This window comes from Scyliorhinus torazame, chromosome 18 (genome assembly GCF_047496885.1).
Source record: "Scyliorhinus torazame isolate Kashiwa2021f chromosome 18, sScyTor2.1, whole genome shotgun sequence".
Lineage (NCBI taxonomy): Eukaryota > Metazoa > Chordata > Chondrichthyes > Carcharhiniformes > Scyliorhinidae > Scyliorhinus > Scyliorhinus torazame.
This window is the reverse complement of record NC_092724.1, coordinates 90,578,623-90,606,003: the sequence shown is the minus strand read 5'-3', so window position 1 is coordinate 90,606,003 and position 27,381 is coordinate 90,578,623. Positions and strand designations below refer to the sequence as shown.

Below are 27,381 nucleotides of genomic sequence, written 5' to 3'. Positions count from 1 at the left end.
AGTACACCTCCTACACGTGAACCCGCAGTACGCCTACGTGGCACACCCCGACGGGCGCCAGGACACAGTCTCCGTCCGGGACCTGGCACCCGTTGGATCCCCACCTACAGCCCCCAACCTAACCCCCCCCCCCCCCCCGGCTGCCTCTTCCACCACTGCACCACTCACTCGCCCCCCCAGCGAACCTCACCGGAGCCCCCACCCCGGCGGGATCCGTCCTCCCACTGGTTCCACTCAGGGGTGACTAAAACGAGGACAACACGCTCCCGGTGTTACAGGTGACGCACATCACCACCAGGACTCAGGCGATCGTAGAGGAGGGTCAAGGCCCCCGACAGACTGAACTTGTAATGTTTCCACCACCCCCGCCGGACTCTTTTTTAACAGGGGTTGAATGTGGTAGTCACCACTAAGTAGTATTACATGTATTACGGTAAGGCCCGTATAGTAGAGGTACATGGGTAACTCCCTGCCTGCTGGCTCCGTCCAGTAGGCGGCGTATAAATGTGTGTGCTCGCCGGTGCTGCAGCCATTCTGGTTCCAGCTACAGGAGGCACAACATCTTTGCTCAATAAAGCCTCGATTATTCCACTACTCTCGTCTTTGTGATAATTGATAGTGGATCAGTGACCAGTTGCACTCTGTGACCAGCTGCACTCTGTGACCAGCTTCACTCGGTGACCAGCTGTACTCTGTGACCAGTTGCACTCTGTGGTGAGCTGCACTCTGTGACCAGCTGCACTCTGTGACCAGCTGCACTCGGTGACCAGCTGTACTCTGTGACCAGTTGCACTCTGTGGTGAGCTGCACTCTGTGACCAGCTGCACTCTGTGACCAGCTGCACTCTGTGATGAGTTGTACTCTGTGACCAGCTGCACTCTGTGATGAGCTGCACTCTGTGGTGAGCTGCACTCTGTGACCAGCTGCACTCTGTGACCAGCTGCACTCTGTGATGAGCTGCACTCTGTGGTGAGCTGCACTCTGTGACCAGCTGCACTCTGTGACCAGCTGCACTCTGTGATGAGCTGCACTCTGTGGTGAGCTGCACTCTGTGACCAGCTGCACTCTGTGATGAGCTGCACTCTGTGGTGAGCTGCACTCTGTGACCAGCTGCACTCTGTGACCAGCTGCACTCTGTGACCAGCTGCACTCTGTGATGAGCTGCACTCTGTGACCAGCTGCACGCTGTTGTGAGCTGTACTCTGTGATGAGCTGCACTCTGTGGTGAGCTGCACTCTGTGACCAGCTGCACTCTGTGGTGAGCTACACTCTGTGACCAGCTGGACTCAGTTGTGAGCTGCACTCTGGGACCAGCTGCACTCTGTGACCAGCTGCACTCTGTGATGAGCTGCACTCTGTGACCAGCTGCACGCTGCTGTGAGCTGCACTCTGTGATGAGCTGCACTCTGTGGTGAGCTGCACTCTGTGACCAGCTGCACTCTGTGGTGAGCTACACTCTGTGGTGAGATGCACTCTGTTGTGAGCTGCACTCTGGGACCAGCTGCACTCTGTGACCAGCTGCACTCTGTGACCAGCTGAACTTAGTTCTGAGCTGCACTCTGTGGTGAGCTGTACTCCATGGTGAGCTGTACTCTGTGGTAAGCTGTATTCTGTGGTGAGCTGCACACTGCGGTGAGCTGTACACTGTGACCAGCTGCACTCTGTGACGAGCTGCACTCTGTGTCCAGTTGCACCTGTGACGAGCTGCACTCTGTGGTGAGCTGCACTCTGTGGTAAGCAGTACTCCGTGGTGAGCTGTACTCTGTGGCGAGCTGTACTCTGTGGTGAGCTGCACTCTGGAGTGAGCTGTACTCTGTGATCAGCTGCACTCTGTGGTGAGCTGCACTCTGTGATGAGCTGTACTCTGTGACCAGCTGCACTCTGTGATGAGGTGCACGCTGTGGTGAGCAGTACTCCGTGGTGAGCTGTACTCTGTGGTGAGCTGTACTCTGTGGTGAGCTGCACTCTGGAGTTAGCTGTACTCTGTGACCAGCTGCACTCTGTGATGAGCTGCACTCTGTGACCAGCTGCACTCTGTGATGAGGTGCACTCTGTGACCAGCTGCACTCTATGGCCTGCTGAACACAATTGTGAGCTGCACTCTATGGTGAGCTGTATTCTGTGGTGAGCTGCACTCTGTGGTGAGCTGCACTCTTGCGCTCTGTGGTGAGCTGCATTCTTTGACCAGTTGCACTCTGTGACAAGCTGCACTCTGTGACCAGCTGCACGCTGTTGTGAGCTGCACTCTGTGAAGAGCTGCACTCTGTGATGAGCTGCACTCTGTGGTGAGCTGCACTCTGTGACCAGCTGCACTCTGTGGTGAGCTACACTCTGTGGTGAGATGCACTCTGTTGTGAGCTGCACTCTGGGACCAGCTGCATTCTGTGACCAGCTGCACTCTGTGACCATCTGCACTCTGTGACCAGCTGAACTTAGTTGTGAGCTGCACTCTGTGGTGAGCTGTACTCTGTGGGGAGCTGTACTCTGTGGTGAGCTGCACTCTGTGGTGAGCTGTACTCTGTGAGCAGCAACACTCTGTGGTGAGCTGCACTCTGTGACCAGCTGCACTCTATGACCTGCTGAACACAATGGTGAGCTGCACTCTGTGGTGAGCTGTATTCTGTGGTGAGCTGCACTCTGTGATGAGCTGTACTCTGTGACCAGCTGCACTCTGTGGTGAGCTGTACTCTGTGACCAGCTGCATTCTGTGACTATCTGCACTCTGTGACCAGCTGGACTGAGTTGTGAGCTGCACTCTGTGCTGAGCTGTACTCTGTGACCAGCTGGACTCAGTTGTGAGCTGCACTCTGTGACCAGCTGCACCTGTGATGAGCTGTACTCTGTGATGAGCTGCACTCTGTGGTGAGCTGTACTATGAGACCGCTGCAATCTGTGACCAGCTGGACTCAGTTGTGAGCTGCACTCTGTGGTGAGATGCACTTTGTGGTGAGCTGCGGTCTGTGACCAGCAGCATTCTGTGACCAGCTGCACTCTGTGACCAGCTGCACTTTGTGACCAGCTGCACCTGTGACGAGCTGTACTCTGTGGTGAGCTGCACTCTGTGGTGAGCAGTACTCCGTGGTGAGCTGTACTCTGTGGTGAGCTGTACTCTGTGGTGAGCTGCACTCTGTAGTGAGCTGTAATCTGTGACCAGCTGCACTCTGTGGTGAGCTGCACTCTGTGATGAGCTGTACTCTGTGACCAGCTGCACTCTGTGACCAGCTGCACTCTATGACCTGCTGAGCACAATTGTGAGCTGCACTCTATGGTGAGCTGTATTCTATGGTGAGCTGCACTCTGTGGTGAGCTGCACTCTTGCGCTCTGTGATGTGCTGCATTCTTTGACCAGTTGCACTCTGTGACAAGCTGCACTCTGTGACCATCTGCACTCTGTGGTGAGCTGCACTCTGTGGTGAGCTGTACTCTGTGGTGAGCTGCACTCTGTGACTAGCTGCACTCTGTGATGAGCTGCACTCTGTGACCAACTGCACCTGTGACGAGCTGCACTCTGTGGTGAGCTGCACTCAGTGACCAGCTGCACTCTGTGGTGAGCTGTACTCTGTGGTGAGCTGTACTCTGTGACCAGCTTCACCTGTGATGAGCTGCACTCTGTGACCAGCTGCACTCTGTGATGAGCTGCACTCTGTGGTGAGCTGTACTCTGTGATGAGCTGCGCTCTGTGGTGAGCTGCACTCTGTGGTGAGCTGCACTCTGTGGTGAGCTACACTCTGTGACCAACTGCACCTGTGACGAGCTGTACTCTGTGATGTGCTGCACTCTGTGGTGAGCTGCACTCTGTGGTGAGCTGCACTCTGTAGTGAGCTGCACTCTGTGACCAACTGCACCTGTAACGAGCTGCACTTTGTGACCAGCTGCACTCTGTGGTGAGCTGCACTCTGTGGTGAGCTGTACTCTGTGACCAACTGTACTTGTGACGAGCTGCACTCTGTGACCAGCTGCACCTGTGATGAGCTGTACTCTGTGATGAGCTGCACTCTGTGGTGAGCTGCACTCTGTGGTGAGCTGTACTCTGTGACCAGCTGCACTCTGGTGAGCTGCACTCTGTGACCAGCTGCACCTGTGATGAGCTGCACTCTGTGACCAGCTGCACTCTGTGACCAGCTGCATTCTGTGACCAGCTGCACTCTGTGACCATCTGCACTCTGTGACCAGCTGAACTTAGTTGTGATCTGCACTCTGTGGTGAGCTGTACTCTGTGGGGAGCTGTACTCTGTGGTGAGCTGCACTCTGTGGTGAGCTGTACTCTGTGAGCAGCTGCACTCTGTAGTGAGCTGCACTCTGTGACCAGCTGCACTCTATGACCTGCTGAACACAATGGTGAGCTGCACTCTGTGGTGAGCTGTATTCTGTGGTGAGCTGTACTCTGTGGTGAGCTGTACTCTGTGATGAGCTGCACTCTGTGGTGAGCTGTACTCTGTGGTGAGCTGTATTCTGTGGTGAGCTGTACTCTGTGGTGAGCTGTACTCTGTGGTGAGCTGTACTCTGTGGTGAGCTGTACTCTGTGGTGAGCTGTACTCTGTGATGAGCTGCACTCTGTGGTGAGCTGTACTCTGTGATGAGCTGTACTCTGTGATGAGCTGCACTCTGTGACCAGCTGCACTCTGTGACCATCTGCTCTCTGTGGTGAGCTCTACTCTGTGACCAGCTGCACTCTGTGACCAGCTGCACTCTGTGACCAGTTGCACTCTGTGACCAGCTGCACTCTGTGACCATCTGCACTCTGTGGTGAGATGTACTCTGTGACCAACTGTACTTGTGACGAGTTGCACTCTGTGACCAGCTGCACCTGTGATGAGCTGTACTCTGTGATGAGCTGCACTCTGTGGTGAGCTGCACTCTGTGGTGAGCTGTACTCTGTGACCAGCTGCACTCTGGTGAGCTGCACTCTGTGACCAGCTGCACCTGTGATGAGCTGCACTCTGTGACCAGCTGCACTCTGTGACCAGCTGCATTCTGTGACCAGCTGCACTCTGTGACCATCTGCACTCTGTGACCAGCTGAACTTAGTTGTGAGCTGCACTCTGTGGTGAGCTGTACTCTGTGGGGAGCTGTACTCTGTGGTGAGCTGCACTCTGTGGTGAGCTGTACTCTGTGAGCAGCTGCACTCTGTGGTGAGCTGCACTCTGTGACCAGCTGCACTCTGTGACCAGCTGCACTCTGTGACCAGCTGCACTCTCTGGTGAGCTGTACTCTGTGGTGAGCTGTACTCTGTGGTGAGCTGTACTCTGTGATGAGCTGCACTCTGTGGTGAGCTGTACTCTGTGATGAACTGTACTCTGTGATGAGCTGCACTCTGTGACCAGCTGCACTCTGTCACCATCTGCTCTCTGTGGTGAGCTGTACTCTGTGACCAGCTGCACTCTGTGACCAGCTGCACTCTGTGACCAGTTGCACTCTGTGACCAGCTGCACTCTGTGACCATCTGCACTCTGTGGTGAGATGTACTCTGTGGTGAGCTGCACTCTTGCGCTCTGTGGTGAGCTGCATTCTTTGACCAGTTGCACTCTGTGACCAGCTGCACTCTGTGACCACCTGCACTCTGTGGTGAGCTGTACTCTGTGGTGAGCTGTACTCTGTGGTGAGCTTTACTCTGTGGTGAGCTTTACTCTGTGACCAGCTGCACTCTGTGACCAACTGCACCTGTGACGAGCTGCACTCTGTGACCAGCTGCACTCTGTGACCAACTGCACCTGTGGTGAGCTGCACTCAGTTGTGAGCTGCACTCTGGGACCAGCTGCACTCTGTGACCAGCTGCACTCTGTGATGAGCTGCACTCTGTGACCAGCTGCACGCTGTTGTGAGCTGCACTCTGTGATGAGCTGCACTCTGTGGTGAGCTGCACTCTGTGACCAGTTGCACTCTGTGACCAGCTGCACTCTGTGACCATCTGCACTCTGTGGTGAGCTGTACTCTGTGGTGAGCTGTACTCTGTGGTGAGCTGCACTCTGTGGTGAGCTTTACTCTGTGACCAGCTGCACTCTGTGACCAACTGCACCTGTGACGAGCTGCACTCTGTGACCAGCTGCACTCTGTGACCAACTGCACCTGTGGTGAGCTGCACTCTGTGACCAGCTGCACCTGTGATGAGCTGCACTCTGTGGTGAGCTGCACTCTGTGACCAGCTGCACTCTGTGATGAGCTGCACTCTGTGGTGAGCTGCACTCTGTGACCAGCTGCACTCTGTGACCAGCTGCACTCTGTGACCAGCTGCACTCTGTGATGAGCTGCACTCTGTGACCAGCTGCACGCTGTTGTGAGCTGCACTCTGTGATGAGCTGCACTCTGTGGTGAGCTGCACTCTGTGGTGAGCTGCACTCTGTGACCAGCTGCACTCTGTGATGAGCTGCACTCTGTGACCAGCTGCACGCTGTTGTGAGCTGCACTCTGTGATGAGCTGCACTCTGTGGTGAGCTGCACTCTGTGACCAGCTGCACTCTGTGGTGAGCTACACTCTGTGACCAGCTGGACTCAGTTGTGAGCTGCACTCTGGGACCAGCTGCACTCTGTGACCAGCTGCACTCTGTGATGAGCTGCACTCTGTGACCAGCTGCACGCTGTTGTGAGCTGCACTCTGTGATGAGCTGCACTCTGTGGTGAGCTGCACTCTGTGACCAGCTGCACTCTGTGGTGAGCTACACTCTGTGGTGAGATGCACTCTGTTGTGAGCTGCACTCTGGGACCAGCTGCACTCTGTGACCAGCTGCACTCTGTGACCAGCTGAACTTAGTTGTGAGCTGCACTCTGTGGTGAGCTGTACTCCATGGTGAGCTGTACTCTGTGGTAAGCTGTATTCTGTGGTGAGCTGCACACTGCGGTGAGCTGTACACTGTGACCAGCTGCACTCTGTGACGAGCTGCACTCTGTGTCCAGTTGCACCTGTGACGAGCTGCACTCTGTGGTGAGCTGCACTCTGTGGTAAGCAGTACTCCGTGGTGAGCTGTACTCTGTGGCGAGCTGTACTCTGTGGTGAGCTGCACTCTGGAGTGAGCTGTACTCTGTGACCAGCTGCACTCTGTGGTGAGCTGCACTCTGTGATGAGCTGTACTCTGTGACCAGCTGCACTCTGTGATGAGGTGCACGCTGTGGTGAGCAGTACTCCGTGGTGAGCTGTACTCTGTGGTGAGCTGTACTCTGTGGTGAGCTGCACTCTGGAGTTAGCTGTACTCTGTGACCAGCTGCACTCTGTGATGAGCTGCACTCTACGACCAGCTGCACTCTGTGATGAGGTGCACTCTGTGACCAGCTGCACTCTATGGCCTGCTGAACACAATTGTGAGCTGCACTCTATGGTGAGCTGTATTCTGTGGTGAGCTGCACTCTGTGGTGAGCTGCACTCTTGCGCTCTGTGGTGAGCTGCATTCTTTGACCAGTTGCACTCTGTGACAAGCTGCACTCTGTGACCAGCTGCACGCTGTTGTGAGCTGCACTCTGTGATGAGCTGCACTCTGTGATGAGCTGCACTCTGTGGTGAGCTGCACTCTGTGACCAGCTGCACTCTGTGGTGAGCTACACTCTGTGGTGAGATGCACTCTGTTGTGAGCTGCACTCTGGGACCAGCTGCACTCTGTGACCAGCTGCACTCTGTGGCCAGCTGAACTTAGTTGTGAGCTGCACTCTGTGGTGAGCTGTACTCCATGGTGAGCTGTACTCTGTGGTAAGCTGTATTCTGTGGTGAGCTGCACTCTGCGGTGAGCTGTACACTGTGACCAGCTGCACTCTGTGACGAGCTGCACTCTGTGTCCAGTTGCACCTGTGACGAGCTGCACTCTGTGACCAGCTGCTCTCTGTGGTGAGCTGTACTCTGTGACCAGCTGCACTCTGTGACCAGCTGCACTCTGTGACCAGTTGCACTCTGTGACCAGCTGCACTCTGTGACCATCTGCACTCTGTGGTGAGATGTACTCTGTGACCAACTGTACTTGTGACGAGCTGCACTCTGTGACCAGCTGCACCTGTGATGAGCTGTACTCTGTGATGAGCTGCACTCTGTGGTGAGCTGCACTCTATGGTGAGCTGTACTCTGTGACCAGCTGCACTCTGGTGAGCTGCACTCTGTGACCAGCTGCACCTGTGATGAGCTGCACTCTGTGACCAGCTGCACTCTGTGACCAGCTGCATTCTGTGACCAGCTGCACTCTGTGACCATCTGCACTCTGTGACCAGCTGAACTTAGTTGTGAGCTGCACTCTGTGGTGAGCTGTACTCTGTGGGGAGCTGTACTCTGTGGTGAGCTGCACTCTGTGGTGAGCTGTACTCTGTGAGCAGCAACACTCTGTGGTGAGCTGCACTCTGTGACCAGCTGCACTCTATGACCTGCTGAACACAATGGTGAGCTGCACTCTGTGGTGAGCTGTATTCTGTGGTGAGCTGCACTCTGTGATGAGCTGTACTCTGTGACCAGCTGCAATCTGTGGTGAGCTGTACTCTGTGACCAGCTGCATTCTGTGACTATCTGCACTCTGTGACCAGCTGGACTCAGTTGTGAGCTGCACTCTGTGGTGAGCTGTACTCTGTGACCAGCTGGACTCAGTTGTGAGCTGCACTCTGTGACCAGCTGCACCTGTGATGAGCTGTACTCTGTGATGAGCTGCACTCTGTGGTGAGCTGTACTATGAGACCGCTGCAATCTGTGACCAGCTGGACTCAGTTGTGAGCTGCACTCTGTGGTGAGATGCACTCTGTGGTGAGCTGCGGTCTGTGACCAGCTGCATTCTGTGACCAGCTGCACTCTGTGACCAGCTGCACTTTGTGACCAGCTGCACCTGTGACGAGCTGTACTCTGTGGTGAGCTGCACTCTGTGGTGAGCAGTACTCCGTGGTGAGCTGTACTCTGTGGTGAGCTGTACTCTGTGGTGAGCTGCACTCTGTAGTGAACTGTAATCTGTGACCAGCTGCACTCTGTGGTGAGCTGCACTCTGTGATGAGCTGTACTCTGTGACCAGCTGCACTCTGTGACCAGCTGCACTCTATGACCTGCTGAGCACAATTGTGAGCTGCACTCTATGGTGAGCTGTATTCTATGGTGAGCTGCACTCTGTGGTGAGCTGCACTCTTGCGCTCTGTGGTCTGCTGCATTCTTTGCCCAGTTGCACTCTGTGACAAGCTGCACTCTGTGACCATCTGCACTCTGTGGTGAGCTGCACTCTGTGGTGAGCTGCACTCTGTGGTGAGCTGCACTCTGTGACCAGCTGCACTCTGTGGTGAGCTACACTCTGTGGTGAGATGCACTCTGTTGTGAGCTGCACTCTGGGACCAGCTGCACTCTGTGACCAGCTGCACTCTGTGACCAGCTGAACTTAGTTGTGAGCTGCACTCTGTGGTGAGCTGTACTCCATGGTGAGCTGTACTCTGTGGTAAGCTGTATTCTGTGGTGAGCTGCACACTGCGGTGAGCTGTACACTGTGACCAGCTGCACTCTGTGACGAGCTGCACTCTGTGTCCAGTTGCACCTGTGACGAGCTGCACTCTGTGGTGAGCTGCACTCTGTGGTAAGCAGTACTCCGTGGTGAGCTGTACTCTGTGGCGAGCTGTACTCTGTGGTGAGCTGCACTCTGGAGTGAGCTGTACTCTGTGACCAGCTGCACTCTGTGGTGAGCTGCACTCTGTGATGAGCTGTACTCTGTGACCAGCTGCACTCTGTGATGAGGTGCACGCTGTGGTGAGCAGTACTCCGTGGTGAGCTGTACTCTGTGGTGAGCTGTACTCTGTGGTGAGCTGCACTCTGGAGTTAGCTGTACTCTGTGACCAGCTGCACTCTGTGATGAGCTGCACTCTACGACCAGCTGCACTCTGTGATGAGGTGCACTCTGTGACCAGCTGCACTCTATGGCCTGCTGAACACAATCGTGAGCTGCACTCTATGGTGAGCTGTATTCTGTGGTGAGCTGCACTCTGTGGTGAGCTGCACTCTTGCGCTCTGTGGTGAGCTGCATTCTTTGACCAGTTGCACTCTGTGACAAGCTGCACTCTGTGACCAGCTGCACGCTGTTGTGAGCTGCACTCTGTGATGAGCTGCACTCTGTGATGAGCTGCACTCTGTGGTGAGCTGCACTCTGTGACCAGCTGCACTCTGTGGTGAGCTACACTCTGTGGTGAGATGCACTCTGTTGTGAGCTGCACTCTGGGACCAGCTGCACTCTGTGACCAGCTGCACTCTGTGGCCAGCTGAACTTAGTTGTGAGCTGCACTCTGTGGTGAGCTGTACTCCATGGTGAGCTGTACTCTGTGGTAAGCTGTATTCTGTGGTGAGCTGCACTCTGCGGTGAGCTGTACACTGTGACCAGCTGCACTCTGTGACGAGCTGCACTCTGTGTCCAGTTGCACCTGTGACGAGCTGCACTCTGTGACCAGCTGCTCTCTGTGGTGAGCTGTACTCTGTGACCAGCTGCACTCTGTGACCAGCTGCACTCTGTGACCAGTTGCACTCTGTGACCAGCTGCACTCTGTGACCATCTGCACTCTGTGGTGAGATGTACTCTGTGACCAACTGTACTTGTGACGAGCTGCACTCTGTGACCAGCTGCACCTGTGATGAGCTGTACTCTGTGATGAGCTGCACTCTGTGGTGAGCTGCACTCTATGGTGAGCTGTACTCTGTGACCAGCTGCACTCTGGTGAGCTGCACTCTGTGACCAGCTGCACCTGTGATGAGCTGCACTCTGTGACCAGCTGCACTCTGTGACCAGCTGCATTCTGTGACCAGCTGCACTCTGTGACCATCTGCACTCTGTGACCAGCTGAACTTAGTTGTGAGCTGCACTCTGTGGTGAGCTGTACTCTGTGGGGAGCTGTACTCTGTGGTGAGCTGCACTCTGTGGTGAGCTGTACTCTGTGAGCAGCAACACTCTGTGGTGAGCTGCACTCTGTGACCAGCTGCACTCTATGACCTGCTGAACACAATGGTGAGCTGCACTCTGTGGTGAGCTGTATTCTGTGGTGAGCTGCACTCTGTGATGAGCTGTACTCTGTGACCAGCTGCAATCTGTGGTGAGCTGTACTCTGTGACCAGCTGCATTCTGTGACTATCTGCACTCTGTGACCAGCTGGACTCAGTTGTGAGCTGCACTCTGTGGTGAGCTGTACTCTGTGACCAGCTGGACTCAGTTGTGAGCTGCACTCTGTGACCAGCTGCACCTGTGATGAGCTGTACTCTGTGATGAGCTGCACTCTGTGGTGAGCTGTACTATGAGACCGCTGCAATCTGTGACCAGCTGGACTCAGTTGTGAGCTGCACTCTGTGGTGAGATGCACTCTGTGGTGAGCTGCGGTCTGTGACCAGCTGCATTCTGTGACCAGCTGCACTCTGTGACCAGCTGCACTTTGTGACCAGCTGCACCTGTGACGAGCTGTACTCTGTGGTGAGCTGCACTCTGTGGTGAGCAGTACTCCGTGGTGAGCTGTACTCTGTGGTGAGCTGTACTCTGTGGTGAGCTGCACTCTGTAGTGAACTGTAATCTGTGACCAGCTGCACTCTGTGGTGAGCTGCACTCTGTGATGAGCTGTACTCTGTGACCAGCTGCACTCTGTGACCAGCTGCACTCTATGACCTGCTGAGCACAATTGTGAGCTGCACTCTATGGTGAGCTGTATTCTATGGTGAGCTGCACTCTGTGGTGAGCTGCACTCTTGCGCTCTGTGGTGTGCTGCATTCTTTGCCCAGTTGCACTCTGTGACAAGCTGCACTCTGTGACCATCTGCACTCTGTGGTGAGCTGCACTCTGTGGTGAGCTGTACTCTGTGGTGAGCTGCACTCTGTGACTAGCTGCACTCTGTGATGAGCTGCACTCTGTGACCAACTGCACCTGTGACGAGCTGCACTCTGTGGTGAGCTGCACTCAGTGACCAGCTGCACTCTGTGGTGAGCTGTACTCTGTGGTGAGCTGTACTCTGTGACCAGCTTCACCTGTGATGAGCTGCACTCTGTGACCAGCTGCACTCTGTGATGAGCTGCACTCTGTGGTGAGCTGTACTCTGTGATGAGCTGCGCTCTGTGGTGAGCTGCACTCTGTGGTGAGCTGCACTCTGTGGTGAGCTACACTCTGTGACCAACTGCACCTGTGACGAGCTGTACTCTGTGATGTGCTGCATTCTGTGGTGAGCTGCACTCTGTGGTGAGCTGCACTCTGTGGTGAGCTGCACTCTGTGACCAACTGCACCTGTGACGAGCTGCACTTTGTGACCAGCTGCACTCTGTGGTGAGCTGCACTCTGTGGTGAGCTGTACTCTGTGACCAACTGTACTTGTGACGAGCTGCACTCTGTGACCAGCTGCACCTGTGATGAGCTGTACTCTGTGATGAGCTGCACTCTGTGGTGAGCTGCACTCTGTGGTGAGCTGTACTCTGTGACCAGCTGCACTCTGGTGAGCTGCACTCTGTGACCAGCTGCACCTGTGATGAGCTGCACTCTGTGACCAGCTGCACTCTGTGACCAGCTGTATTCTGTGACCAGCTGCACTCTGTGACCATCTGCACTCTGTGACCAGCTGAACTTAGTTGTGAGCTGCACTCTGTGGTGAGCTGTACTCTGTGGTGAGCTGTACTCTGTGGTGAGCTGCACTCTGTGGTGAGCTGTACTCTGTGAGCAGCTGCACTCTGTGGTGAGCTGCACTCTGTGACCAGCTGCACTCTATGACCTGCTGAACACAATGGTGAGCTGCACTCTGTGGTGAGCTGTATTCTGTGGTGAGCTGCACTCTGTGATGAGCTGTACTCTGTAACCAGCTGCACTCTGTGGTGAGCTGTACTCTGTGACCAGCTGCATTCTGTGACTATCTGCACTCTGTGACCAGCTGGACTCAGTTGTGAGCTGCACTCTGTGGTGAGCTGTACTCTGTGACCAGCTGGACTCACTTGTGAGCTGCACTCTGTGATGAGCTGCACTCTGTGACCAGCTGCACCTGTGATGAGCTGTACTCTGTGATGAGCTGCACTCTGTGGTGAGCTGTACTATGAGACCGCGGCAATCTGTGACCAGCTGCACGCTGTTGTGAGCTACACTCTGTGGTGAGATGCACTCTGTGGTGAGCTGCGGTCTGTGACCAGCTGCATTCTGTGACCAGCTGCACTCTGTGACCAGCTGCACTCTGTGACCAGCTGCACCTGTGACGAGCTGTACTCTGTGGTGAGCTGCACTCTGTGGTGAGCAGTACTCCGTGGTGAGCTGTACTCTGTGGTGAGCTGTACTCTGTGGTGAGCTGCACTCTGTGGTGAGCTGCACTCTGTAGTGAGCTGTAATCTGTGACCAGCTGCACTCTGTGGTGAGCTGCACTCTGTGATGAGCTGTACTCTGTGACCAGCTGTACTCTGTGACCAGCTGCACCTGTGATGAGCTGTACTCTGTGATGAGCTGCACTCTGTGGTGAGCTTTACTCTGTGACCAGCTGCACTCTGTGACCAACTGCACCTGTGACGAGCTGCACTCTGTGACCAGCTGCACTCTGTGACCAACTGCACCTGTGGTGAGCTGCACTCTGTGACCAGCTGCACCTGTGATGAGCTGCACTCTGTGATGAGCTGCACTCTGTGATGAGCTGTACTCTGTGGTGAGCCGCACTCTGTGTCCAGCTGCACTCTGTGACCAGCTGCACTCTGTGACCACTTGCACTCTGTGACCAGCTGCACTCTGTGGTGAGCTGCACTCTGTGATGAGCTGCACTCTGTGATGAGCTGTACTCTGTGGTGAGCCGCACTCTGTGTCCAGCTGCACTCTGTGACCAGCTGCACTCTGTGACCACTTGCACTCTGTGACCATCTGCTCTCTGTGGTGAGCTGTACTCTGTGACCAGCTGCACTCTGTGACCAGCTGCACTCTGTGACCACTTGCACTCTGTGACCAGCTGCACTCTGTGACCATCTGCACTCTGTGGTGAGATGTACTCTGTGGTGAGCTGTACTCTGTGATGAGCTGCACTCTGTGATGAGGTGCACTCTGTGACCAGCTGCACTCTATGACCTGCTGAACACAATTGTGAGCTGCACTCTGTGGTGAGCTGCACTCTGTGGTGAGCTGCACTCTGTGGTGAGCTGCACTCTTGCGCTCTGTGGTGAGCTGCATTCTTTGACCAGTTGCACTCTGTGAGCTGCACTCTGTGGTGAGCTGCACTCTGTGATGAGCTGTAATCTGTGACCAGCTGCACCTATGATGAGCTGTACTCTGTGACCAGCTGCACCTGTGATGAGCTGTACTCTGTGACCAGCTGCACTCTGTGACCAGCTGCACTTTGTGGTGCGCTGCACTCTGTGGTGAGCTTTACTCTGTGACCAGCTGCACTCTGTGACCAACTGCACCTGTGACGAGCTGCACTCTGTGACCAGCTGCACCTGTGATGAGCTGCACTCTGTGACCAGCTGCACCTGTGATGAGCTGCACTCTGTGGTGAGCTGTACTCTGTGGTGAGCTGCACTCTGTGGTGAGCTGCACTCTGTGGTGAGCTGTACTCTGTGACCCGCTGCACTCTGTGACCAGCTGCACTCTGTGGTGAGCTGCACTCTGTGGTGAGCTGCACTCTGTGGTGAGCTGTACTCTGTGACCCGCTGCACTCTGTGACCAGCTGCAGTCTGTGACCAGCTGCACTCTGTGACCAGCTGCACTTTGTGGTGCGCTGCACTCTGTGGTGAGTTGTACTCTGTGACCCGCTGCACTCTGTGCCCAGCTGCACTCTCTGATGTGCTGCACTCTGTGACCAACTGTACTTGTGACGAGCTGCACTCAGTGACCAGCTGCACCTGTGATGAGCTGTAATCTGTGACCAGCTGCACCTATGATGAGCTGTACTCTGTGTCCAGCTGCACCTGTGATGAGCTGTACTCTGTGATGAGCTGCACTCTGTGGTGAGCTGCACTCTGTGGTGAGCTGTACTCTGTGACCAGCTGCACTCTGGTGAGCTGCTGAACACAATGGTGAGCTGTACTCTGTGACCAGCTGCACTCTGGTGAGCTGCTGAACGCAATGGTGAGCTGCACTCTGTGGTGAGATGTATTCTGTGGTGAGCTACACTCTGTGGTGAGCTGTACTCTGTGACCAGCTGCACTCTGTGACTATCTGCACTCTGTGACCAGCTGGACTCAGTTGTGAGCTGCACTCTGTGGTGAGCTGTAATCTGTGGCCAGCTGCACCTGTGATGAGCTGCACTCTGTGAGCAGCTGCACTCTGTGGTGAGCTGCACTCTGTGACCAGCTGCACTCTATGACCTGCTGAACACAATGGTGAGCTGCACTCTGTGGTGAGATGTATTCTGTGGTGAGCTACACTCTGTGGTGAGCTGTACTCTGTGACCAGCTGCACTCTGTGACTATCTGCACTCTGTGACCAGCTGGACTCAGTTGTGAGCTGCACTCTGTGGTGAGCTGTAATCTGTGGCCAGCTGCACCTGTGATGAGCTGCACTCTGTGATCAGCTGCACCTGTGATGAGCTGCACTCTGTGACCAGCTGCACCTGTGATGAGCTGCACTCTGTGATGAGCTGTAATCTGTGACCAGCTGCACTCTGTGATGAGCTGCACTCTGTGATCAGCTGCACCTGTGATGAGCTGCACTTTGTGACCAGCTGCACCTGTGATGAGCTGTACTCTGTGATGAGCTGCACTCTGTGACCAGCTGCACTCTGTGATGAGCTGCACTCTGTGGTGAGCTGTACTCTGTGACCTACTGCACTCTGTGACCAGCTGAACTCAGTTGTGAGCTGCACTCTGTGTTGAGCTGCACTCTGTGTTGAGCTGTACTCTGTGGTGAGCTGCACTCTGTGATTAGCTGTACTCAGTGGTGAGCTGAATTCTGTGACCAACTGCACTCAGTGGTGAGCTGCACTCTGTGACGAGCTGTACTCTGTGGCGAGCTGCACTCTGTGGTGAGCAGTACTCCGTGGTGAGCGGTACTCTGTGGTGAGCTGCTGTTTCGTGTTTGCTGACTTATTGTCCCGCAACAAAAAAGTTGTGAGGTTTAATTGATTTTAAACTCACCTTTCCCTGCTCTCTGTCACCAACACTCCTCACCCCCATGCCCCCCCTCCCCGTCCCACGGTTTTAGTGTTCTCCATTTTATTTCCTAAGAATCGGTCATCGTGCTGACACTACCCATTCCCCATTCCTCACAGTTATTAAGAAGGCTTATAGGGCACTTCGGTTCATAAAGAGAGGCACAGAATATAAAAGTAGGGAGTGATGCTACACCTCTGCAAATCATTGGTCAGAGAACAATTGGAATATTGGGTGCTATCTAATTGAAAGGTTTCGAAGTGTCATGCGGTGAGCCACGTAAGGCTGTTGTATATATTATTGTATTTACTCACTGTTACTGTTGTTGTGTTGATGTTGTTGTTAGCTCCGCTCGGGTGAGCCACAGGATTTTACAACTCATCAGAGACACGGCCTCATACACGGAGGCAGGGGAGCTGCTCAAACGACAGTTCGTGAGGCTGGTGAATGATGTACTCGCTCGACACCTCCTGACCACACGGCATCAGCGCCAGGGTGAGTCTCTGGCTGAATATCTGCGTGAACTGAGAGTACTCGTCCGCAGTTGTAACTGCAGGACTGCCACAGCGGTCGAGCACGCGGAGCTGATGGTCCGGGACACCTATGCGGCAGGTGTCTGGTCCAGCTACATCCCGGCAGCGGCTTCGATCTCGAGGAGACTGTGAAGCTGGCTACCTCGCTGGAAGTGGCCTTCCAGAGCCTGAATGCCTTCCCATCCGACCACGCGGCTGTGGTAGTCTGTGTATAGGTATTACGGTACCTGGTAATGCTGGAGCACCATTGGTAGATATTGTATGTTTCCTATTGGTCAAACTGTATGGTAGCTCCGCCCTGCAAGCGGGGTATAGGAACCCGTGCCACCCCAGCAGCCTTCTTTCTGTACCTGAACTGCTGGGGGAAACATCTAGCTTATTAAAGCCTTCAGTTGGACTCAACCTCGCTTTAGTGGTCATTGATCGTGCATCAATTTAATAAGCTAGATTTAAAAGGACGGAGCTCCGAATCAAGCCAGAGTGTCTGCAACTCAGCCCCCAAGTGGCAAACTCAGCGGCAACCTTCAAGCACTGGCTGGCGTGTTTTAAAGGATATCTCTGAACGGCCGAAAACACACCCACGGGAGAACAGAAAATGCAAGTCCTGCACTCGAGGGTGAGCCCGGAAATTTACACCCTCATCGAGGACGCGGAAGACTTAGGACATTATATTCGCCCGGTAAACCAGGTCTACACCCGACATCTGCTAGCAACGAAGCGACAAACCCCTGGGGAATCGCTGGAAGAATTCTACCGTGCACTCCTGGTGTTGGGGAGAAACTGCAGCTGCCCGCAGGTTTCGGCGCACGACCACACAGAACTCTTGATCCGGGACGCTTTTGTAGCAGGTATGCTGTCCTCCCAAATCCGCCAGCGATTGCTGGAAAAAGACACCCTAGGCTCAAGGAGGCACGGGCCCTTGCCGGCTCCCTGGATGTGGCCTCCAGAAACGCCCGCGCTTATGTTCCCGACCGCTCGGCAGCACCCTGGGCAACGAGGAACCCCTCCGCAGCCGACCCCGAGACATCCCCCATCCCCCCACAAGCTTGTGCTGCAAGGCAGCCTGGCAACCCCGGGGGACTCCGCTGCTACTTTTGCGGGAAGGCCAAGCACCCCCGGCAGCGTTCCCGGCCCACGAATCCACCTGCAAGGGATGCGGTAAAAAGGGGCACTTCGTGGTGGTATGCCAGGCCCGTGCGGTTGTTGCGGTCTCCGGCGGCGAATGCGGACCGCCACCACAAGCCTCTTCACAGTCCCCGTGCGGCCAGTGGACGCCGCCATATTCCTCCTCCAGGGCCACGTGCGGCCCCCGGGCACCGCCATCTTGTCCCGCGGACGCCACATTCGATGGATGGGCGCCGTCATCGAGGAGGTCAGGACAGCCACCAGGGGCTGCCAAATCTGCGCGGAGTGCAAACCGCACTTCTCCCGGCCAGAGAAAGTGCAGCTGGTAAAGGCTTCCCGTCACTTTGAATGCCTCAGCATGGACTTCTAAGGCCCCCTCCTCTCCACCGACCGCAACATGTACTTCCTGAACATGATTGACGAGTACTCCCGGTTCCCATTCGCCAGCCCCTGCCCTGACATGACCGCAACCACCGTCATCAATGCCCTCCATAACATCTTTGCACTATTCGGGTTCCCCGCTTACATACATAGTGATAGGGGGGTCCTCCTTTATGAGCGGTGAACTGCGTCAATTCCTGCTCAGCAAGGGCATCGCCTCGAGCAGGACGACCAGTTACAACCCCCGGGGTAACGGACAGGTAGAGAGGGAGAACGGAACGGTCTGGAAGACCGTCCTACTGGCTCTACGGTCCAGGAATGTCCCAGTCTCCCGCTGGCAGGAAGTCCTCCCGGATGTCCTCCACTCCATCAGGTCACTGCTTTGTACCACGACCAACCAAACAGCTCACGAACGTCTCCTTGTCTTCCCCAGGAAGTCCTCCTCTGGGACCTCACACCCAACCTGGCTGGCAGCCCCCGGACCCATCCTGCTCCGAAAACACGTGCGGGCGCACAAGTCGGACACGTTGGTCGAGAGGGTCCATCTTCTCCACGCTAAACCCCCAGTACGCCTACGTGGCGTACCCTGACGGCCGATAAGATATGGTCTCCCTACGAGACCTGCCGCCCACCAGATCCCCACGCACACCCCAGCCACCAGTCCCACCCTCCCTCCCACCGGTGCACCTTACAGGGGGATCGGTCCTTCCGCCGGCCCCATCTAGGCCCCCCCACCCACCGACGCACCCCGCAGACGCTCCCTTCCCAGGTCAACCGTTTTCCCCACCTGCGCTGTCTAGGGGTGTTGAAGCTGCCACAGAGATCGAGGCCACGCTCCCGGAGTCACAGACACCCGAGCCTCCACCGGGGTCACCACCGAAGCTCCGACGATCACAGAGGACGACCAGGGCCCCCGATTGACTGATTGCTTCATTTTAAAGTGTAGTTAATTGTGAATCTGTAAATAGCTACAAAACGCTTTACGGAGGTATTACGGTACCTCCATAACTATAATTTCTACTATGTTACCACGTTGTAATATCAAGCCACCACCCCCGCCAGACTCTTTTTTCACAGGGGGTGAATGTGGTAGTCTGTGTTGAGGTATTACGGTACCTGGTAATGCTTGGACACCCTTGGTAGATATTGTATGTTTCCTATTGGTAAAGCTGTATGGTAGCTCCGCCCTGCAAGGCGGGGTATAAGAGCCCTTGCCGCCCTAGCAGCCTTCTTTCTGTACCTGAGCTACTGGCGGAAACATCTAGCTTATTAAAGCCTTCAGTTGGACTACAACCTCGCTTTAGTGGTCATTGATCATGCATCAGCGGCATCCTCGGGGACGTCGGAGGCGCAACCATCACCCGACACAAGCGTGCCTCATTCCTGTGCCGCACGGCAGCCGTCCAGCTCTGGAGGACCATTCTGTTACTTCTGTGGTCAGGGCCAGCACCCCAGGCAGCGTTGCCCAGGCTCGCAACTCCAAGTGTAACGAGTGTGGCAAGAAGGGGCACTACTCTAAGGTATGCCTAGCTAAGCTTAAAAATCAAAATCAAAAACCAAAAGCCTGTCAAGCCCGGTCTGAGACTCACAGACCCCGCAGCGTGGCATCGTGCCTGCCCGGAGCACCCTCTGCTGACGCGCCACACGCCGCGTGCGACCCGTGGGGGCAGCCATATTGGCTGATGTTGTCGACTCCGCCCGCCGCGTGCGCTCCATGGGGGCTGCCATCTTGTCTGATGTCATCGACGTCGAACGCCCGCCATTTTGTCCGACTTTGTCGACGCCGCCATTTTGTGACGAGCACGACACACATCGCCATCAACTCAGCTCCATTCAACTTGACCAGTCCCGGCCTTGCCATCTTCAAAGCTCGATGATGGCCATCGGCCTCAATGGGCAGGAGACGTCCTGCCTCTTCGACTTTGGGAGCACGGACAGCTTCGTCCACACGGACATGGTAAGGCGCTGTTCCCTCTGCATCCTCCCCATCTCACAAGTCATATCCCTAGCTTACGGATCACACTCCGTGCAGATCTGGGGGTACTGCACCGCCAACCTGGCAATACAGGGCGTCGAATACACCAATTTTAAGCTCTACGTCCTCCCCCATCTCTGCGCCCCTCTCCTACTGGGTTTAGACTTTCAGTGCAACCTCCGTAGTCTAACCCTGAAGTTCAGGGACCCCTGCCCCCTCTCACCGTCTGTAGCCTCGCGACCCTGAAGGTCGCCCTTCCCTCGCTCTTCGCGAACCTCACCCCAGACTGTAAGCCCGTTACCACCCGGAGCAGACGATACAGTGCTCATGACAGTGCTCTGACCATCAGGTCAGAGGTCCAGCGACTCCTGAGGGAAGGGATCATTGAGGCCAGTAATAGCCCCTGGAGAGCACAAGTGGTGGTCGTCAGGACCAGGGTGAAGAACCGGATGGTCATCGACGACAGTCAGACGATCAACCGATACACGCAGCTCGATGCGTACCCCCTCCCGTGCATATCTGACATGGTCAATCAGATTGCGCCGTATCGAGTCTTCTCTACGGTGAACTTGAAGTTCGCGTACCACCAGCTCCCTATCTGGCGGGAGGACCGCCAATACACTGCCTTTGAGGCAGATGGCCGTCTCCTCCATTTCCTCAGGGTCCCCTTCGGCGTCACCAACTGGGTTTCGGTCTTCCAACGAACGATGGGCCGAATGGTCGACCAGTACGGGCTGCGGGCCATGTTCCCGTCCTTGGATAATGTTACCATCTGTGGCCATGACCTGCAGGACCACGACGCCAACCTTCAAAAATTCCTCCGCACTGCCCAACACGTTAATTTGACATAAAATAAGGAGCCGCACACTCCGGCTAGCCATCCTCGGCTATGTCGTGGAAAACCGAGTCCTGGGGCCTGACCCCGAACGCATGCCCCCCCCCTCCTGCAACTCCCCCTCCCCCACTGTCCCAAGGCTCTGAAAAGGTGCTTGGGGTTCCTCTCCTACTATACCCAGCGGGTCCCCAACTACGCGGACAAAGCCCGCCCACTCAATAAGTCCACCACTTTTCCCCTGACGGCTGAGGCCCGCCTGGCCTTCAACCGCATCAGATCCGAAATTGCCAAGGCCACGCTGCACGCCATGGACGAATCCATCCCGTTCCAGGTGGAAAGCGATGCGTCAGACTTTGCCCTGGCAGCCACTCTTAACCAGGCAGGGAGGCCTGTCACCTTTTTTTCCCGTACCCTCCATGCCTCCGAAATTCGACACTCCTCATTTGAAAAGGAGGCGCAAGCCATTGTGGAAGCTGTGTGGCACTGGAGGTATTACCTGGCCGGCAGGAGATTCAGTCTCCTCACAGACCAACAGTCGGTTGCCCTCATGTTCAACAACACGCAACGGGGCAAAATTAAGAACGACAAGATTTTGCGGTGGAGGATTGAGCTCTCCACCTATAACTACGACATCTTGTATCGTCCTGGGAAGCTCAATGAACCCCCAGATGCCCTGTCTCGTGGCACCTGTGCCAAGTCTGTGCAGAGTGCAAGCCGCACTTCTATCGGCCAGACAAGGCCCACCTGGTGAAGGCCTCCCGACCTTTTGAACGCCTCAGTATGGATTTCAAAGGGCCACTCCCCTCCACTGATCATAACATGTACTGTCTCAACGTTGTTGATGAGTACTCACGTTTTCCTTTCGCCATCTCATGCCCTGACATGACCTCTGCCACAGACATCAAGGCCCTGCGCAGCATCTTCACCCTGTTCGGTTTCCCCACTTATATTCACAGCGATCGGGGATCCTCATTCATGAGCGATGAGCTGCGTCAGTACCTGCTCAGTAAGGGCATCGCCTCGAGCAGGACTACCAGCTACAACCCCAGGGGAAACGGGCAGGTGGAGAGGGAGAATGCTATGGTCTGGAAGCCCGTCCTTCTGGCCCTACAGTCTAGAAGTCTCCCAGTCGCCTGCTGACAGGAGGTCCTCCCTGACGCGCTCCACTCCATCCGGTCACTGGTGTGTACTGCCACTAACGAGACCCCTCACGACCATCTATTTGTCTTTCCCAGGACGTCGATCTCCGGGGTCTCACTTCCTACCTGGCTCACATCTCCTGGGCCAGTTCTCCTCCGGAAACACGTGAGGAGCCACAAGGCCGACCCCTTGGTCGAGAGGGTTCACCTCCTCCATGCGAACCCCCAGTACGCATACGTGACACACCGCGACGGGCGGCAGGACACAGTCTTCCTCAGGGACCTGGCCCCCGCGGGTACCCCTGCATCCACCATCACCTCACCGTTTCCTTCTACCTCCCCATCTACCCCATCAACTCATCCGGGGTCCATGAGCACAGCCCCTGCGCCATCACCCTGTCCGGGACCCTGTTGTGAGGAGACGTGCTCCCGGAGTCGAAGGTCTCGACGCCAGCGCCTACACTGCGACGTTCACAGCGGACAATACGCCCCCTGTGAGACTGAACCTGTGAGTCCACTTCACCCCGGCCGGACTTTTTTTTAACAGGGGGTGAATGTGGTGAGCCACGAATGGCTGTTGTATATATTATTGTATTTACTCACTGTTACTGTTGCTGTGTTGATGTTGATGTTGGCTCTGCCTGTGGCTCAGCCTCTCTGAGAAGGTATATAACCCATTGATCCGGGACAGCCTCTCAGTGCGGGAGGAGCTACTGGTGGACACAGTTCTTGTTAACTACCGTTTCGACTGGATTGATTGGTATCATGTCATTTGTTGAGGGTTTTGCTGGGAGTTTCCCACCAGTTCTGTTGGCGAGTTCTCCCTGCTATCTAACCACAATTAGTCACTTTGTTAGACCCTGGGGAGCCCACACTTCTCGCCGGTCAAGCCCACACTCGCTGGCCAGACCAGCTCTTCAGGGATCGGCCCACCATTTTGAAAACGTGCCCCGATCTTTAAGCGGGCCTGTGGGTCCCCCACTCTCCCACCCATGGGTAATGTCACACATGAGCATTCCTCCACACCCCCCAAGTTATGACATCCAGATATGGGTTTGCTGAGGGCTGCCCTTTTCAGACCATCTCATGCCCCCTTTCAGCACCCACTTCCAGGGCCCCGCCCTCCAATCCCTCCGGAGGCCTTCCAGAGTCCCTTTCATACCCACCCTGAACACTCTCACCGATCATATGCCCCTTCCACCCTCCTTTCATGGGCATGGCCCTCCTCAGCCCCCCCCTCATCATTGGCAGTGCCACCTTGGCACTGCCACCCTAGCACCCTGGCACCCTGGCAGTGCTCCTGTCAACTTTGCAGTGCCACCTGGGCACCTTGGCAGTGCCATAGTGCCAGCCTGGCAATGCCAAGGTGCCCACGTTCAATGGGGAGGACCCCACAGGGAGCCACCCTGCCCTGTCTCTAACCACCCAGGTGCCTCCGCTGACCCGGGAAACCCCCAGGTGCTGTGCAGCCAGGTCCACGTTTGTGTCGATCAGTCCTGAATGGAGGCTCCAGGAGCCCGATCGATCCCGGGTCAGCACCCCTATGTGGGTTTTAAACATCTTAGGCATACGAGTCTTGCTCCCATCCATTGTGGGTGGGATCCTGATCACGATGCCTCATGAGATGTGGGTGGGTCTCACGAGGTGTACTGACTGTTGGGAAGCTCGTGTAGGCCTCTTTGGGCATCGACCAGACGCATTGCACTCCAGTTCGGGCGCAGCATGGTCATAAGAGCGCGTCCATTGCATTCAGTTCTGGGCACCTTCTTAAGGAAGGATGTTAAAGCCCTGGAGAGAGTGCAGAGGAGATTTACTAGAATGATACCAGGAATGAGGAATTTTAGATACAAGAAAAGATTAGAGAGATTGGGCTTGTCCTCCTTTGAGCAGAGAAGATTAAAACATGGGACTGGATTCTCTGCACCCCGACGCCGAAAGCGCGTCCGGCGCCGGGGCGGAGAATCCAGTTTCGCGCATGGAATTGGGATCGGTGCCAGTTCCCTGATTCTCTGGGCCCCGAAAAGCGGCATAGCCAGGAAGTACACCACGCTGAGTATCACCCACCTGCGGCCATTGCCAGAGGCCCGCACCACGATTCTCCACCCCCAGAACCGGCCGAGGTCCCGATGGCGTATTTCTAAAATGGTCCCAGCCATTCAGGATGCTCGCGTGGCTGCGGACTCAGTCATGGTTGGGGGCGGGCCAATCGGAGGGCAGGGGGGCCTCATATGGGACCGGGGTATTTTTGGGCGGGCGGTCCGAGTCAGGCGTTTGGCCAACCAGGGGCACTATTTAGGAGGTCCAGCTCTGTAGTCTGAGTCCGCCATGGATTACGGCGCAGCCGCTGGAGGCCACCGCCATGCGCATGCGCGGCCTCCGACCCGGAAATGCGGGGGTCCGTATCTGTAGTTAAAGCTGCGAGAAGGGGACATAACTATAAGGTTCAGGGTGGGAGATATAGGAGGGATGTCCGAGGTTGGTTCTTTACTCAGAGAGTGGTTAGGGTGTGGAATGCACTGCCTGCTGTGGTAGCGGAGTCGGACACTTTAGGAACTTTCAAGCGGTTATTGGATAGGCACATGGAGCATACCAGAATGACAGGGAGTGGGATAGCTTGATCTTGGCTTCGTACAATGCTCGGCACAACATCGAGGGCCGAAGGACCTGTTCTGTGCTGTACTGTTCTATGTTCTATGTATTCACGATGGGTCCCTGCTAGCCCCCTGTTGGGCTGTGAATATGGAGCCTTATGACGCCAGTTTTTCTGGCATGAAAGGCCACAGTTTTTACGGCGGCATGGGGACATAGTCCCTGAAACGGAGAGTCCAGCCCAAGACCTTTTTAAGGTGCTCAAAATTATGAACAGTTTTGACAGGGTAAAGAGGATATTCTGTTTTCACTAGTTGGTATGTCAGTGACTCGGGTTCACAGCTTCAAGATGGTCAGCAAGAGAACTAGGAGTGAAATGAGGAAAAACCTCTTTACTCAGTGTGGTGAACCACTGTAATAGGAGATGTAAGGTAGGACCTGCACTACAGGTTCGCCGGTAGCTCCTGCCGGCTGGCTCCGCCCACGGAGAACTGTATAAATATATATGACCTCCAGTGCCCTGCCATTTCGCCAGCTGCAGCAGGAGGCCTCGCATCTGACTGTAATAAAGCCTCAGTTGTATCCAACTTTAGTCTTTGTGCAATTGATCGTGCATCAATTTATTACAGTCAGGTTTTCCACAGAATGGATATCTGAATTAAGCCCGATCGCCTGCAGCTGGATCCGCACTCGCCCGACGCCAGAAAAGACTTTACTCACTGGCTAGCATGTTTTGAGGCCTACATCAACGCGGCGGACCCCGAGCCAAAGGAGGCTCAGAAGATAAACGTCCTGTACTCCAGACTGAGCACCAGCGTGTTCCCGTTGATCCAAGATGCCACGAATTACACAAAAGCAATGGAACTCCTTAAGGAACACTACGCGCAGAAGACGAACACGCTCTTCGCCAGGCATGTACTCGCCACCCGCTTGCAACTACCTGGTGAGTCCATCGAAGACTTCTGGCGGGCCCTAATTCCACTCGTCCGGGACTGTGACTGTCAGGCCGTTACGGCCGCCGAACATGCGAACCTCCTCATGCGCGATGCCTTCGTGACGGGGATTGCGTCGGACCGCATCCGAGAACGATTACTGGAAGGGGCCACGCTCGAACTGGCGGAGACGAAAACCTTGGCGCTCTCCATGATGGTCGCATCCCGTAACGTACAATCGTACCCCTCCCCCCGCGCTGCCCACCCTTCTACTCCTTCCTACCTCTCTGGACCCCTCTGACGACCTCCTCAGCCGGGGCCCTGCCTTCCCAATACACCTGCGCCGCACGCCGACCCGCACACCCCGGAGGTCGCCGCTGCTACTTCTGCAGCCAGCAGACGCACCCCCGCCAACACTGCCTGGCCCGCACTGCAGTTTGTAAAGCCTTCAGTAAAAAGGGCCACTTTGCGGCTGTGTGCCAGGCCCGCGCAGTCGCTGCGATCGTGCCCACTATCGCCCCCTCCCCCACGCCAGACGCACAATGGGAGCTGCCATCTTCTCCTCCCGGGTCCATGTGCGACCAATGGGAGCCGCCATCTTGTCCCCCTTCGGCCACGTGCGCCCCATGGGCACCGCCATCTTGTCCCGACCCCGCAATGTGCGCACCAGGGGTGCCGCCATCTTGTTCCCCACAGAGCCCCCGGACATCCCGACATCGGAACCACACACGCTCGCCACCCGAAGCATCCGATGGCTACCCGCAGCTCGCTTCGATGACGCTGGACCAATCTCGCCCGCACAACCTGGCCACCGCGTCGACGACGGTTAAAATCAACGGCCACGCGACCTTGTGCCTGCTGGACTCCGGGAGCACCGAAAGCTTCGTTCACCCAGATACGGTAAGGCGCTGCTCCCTCGCGGTCCACCCTGCCAATCAAAGGATCTCCCTAGCATCCGGATCCCACTCCGTCCTGATCCGAGGCTTTTGTACAGTCACCCTCGCGGTCCAGGGCGTAGAATTTAGAAACTTCCGCCTCTATGTCCTCCTAATCTCTGCGCTGCACTCCTGTTGGGCCTGGACATCCAGTGCAACCTCCAGAGCCTCACCCTCAAATTCGGCGGGCCCTTACCCCCCCTTACCGTTTGCGGCCTCACGGCCCTCAAGGTCGATCCCCCCTCCCTTTTTGCCAATCTAACTGCGGATTGCAAGCCCGTTGCCACTAGGAGCAGACGGTACAGCACCCAGAACAAGACCATCATCAGATCCAAAGTCCAGCGGCTGCTTAAGGAGGGTATTATCGAGGCCAGCAACAGCCCCTGGAGGATCCAAGTGGTAGTGGTTAAAACTGGGAAGAAACACAGGATGGTCGTGGACTACAGCCAGACCATCAATCGGTACACGCAGCTCGACGCATACCCCCTCCCACGCATATCTGATATGGTCAATCAAATTGCGCAGTACCAGGTCTTCTCAACAATTGACCTGAAATCCGCCTACCACCAGCTCCCCATCTGGAAGTCGGACCGGCCATACACTGCCTTCGAGGCGGATGGCCGCCTCTACTACTTCCTTAGGGTCCCTTTCGGTGTCACAAATGGGGTCTCGGTCTTCCAAAGAGAGATGGACCGAATGGTCGACCAGTACGGTTTGCGGGCCACCTTTCCGTAATTAGATAATGTCACCATCTGCGGCCATGACCAGCAGGACCACGATGCCAACCTCGATAAATTCCTCCGCACTGCCACCCTTCTCAACCTGACCTACAGCAAAGAGAAGTGTGTGTTCAGCACGACCCGGTTAGCCATTCTCGGCTATATAGTCCAAAACGGACTTCTCGGGCCAGACCCCGACCGCATGCACCCCCTCGTGGAACTTC

At 55.7% G+C, this 27,381-nt stretch overlaps 1 protein-coding gene across 1 annotated transcript in view; it reads right to left on the bottom strand.

Moving 5' to 3' along the window:
* Positions 1-27,381, bottom strand: part of LOC140395365 (transient receptor potential cation channel subfamily V member 6-like) — a 141,902-nt gene that overhangs the window by 79,079 nt on the left and 35,442 nt on the right. The gene's annotated exons all lie outside the window — the stretch shown is intronic.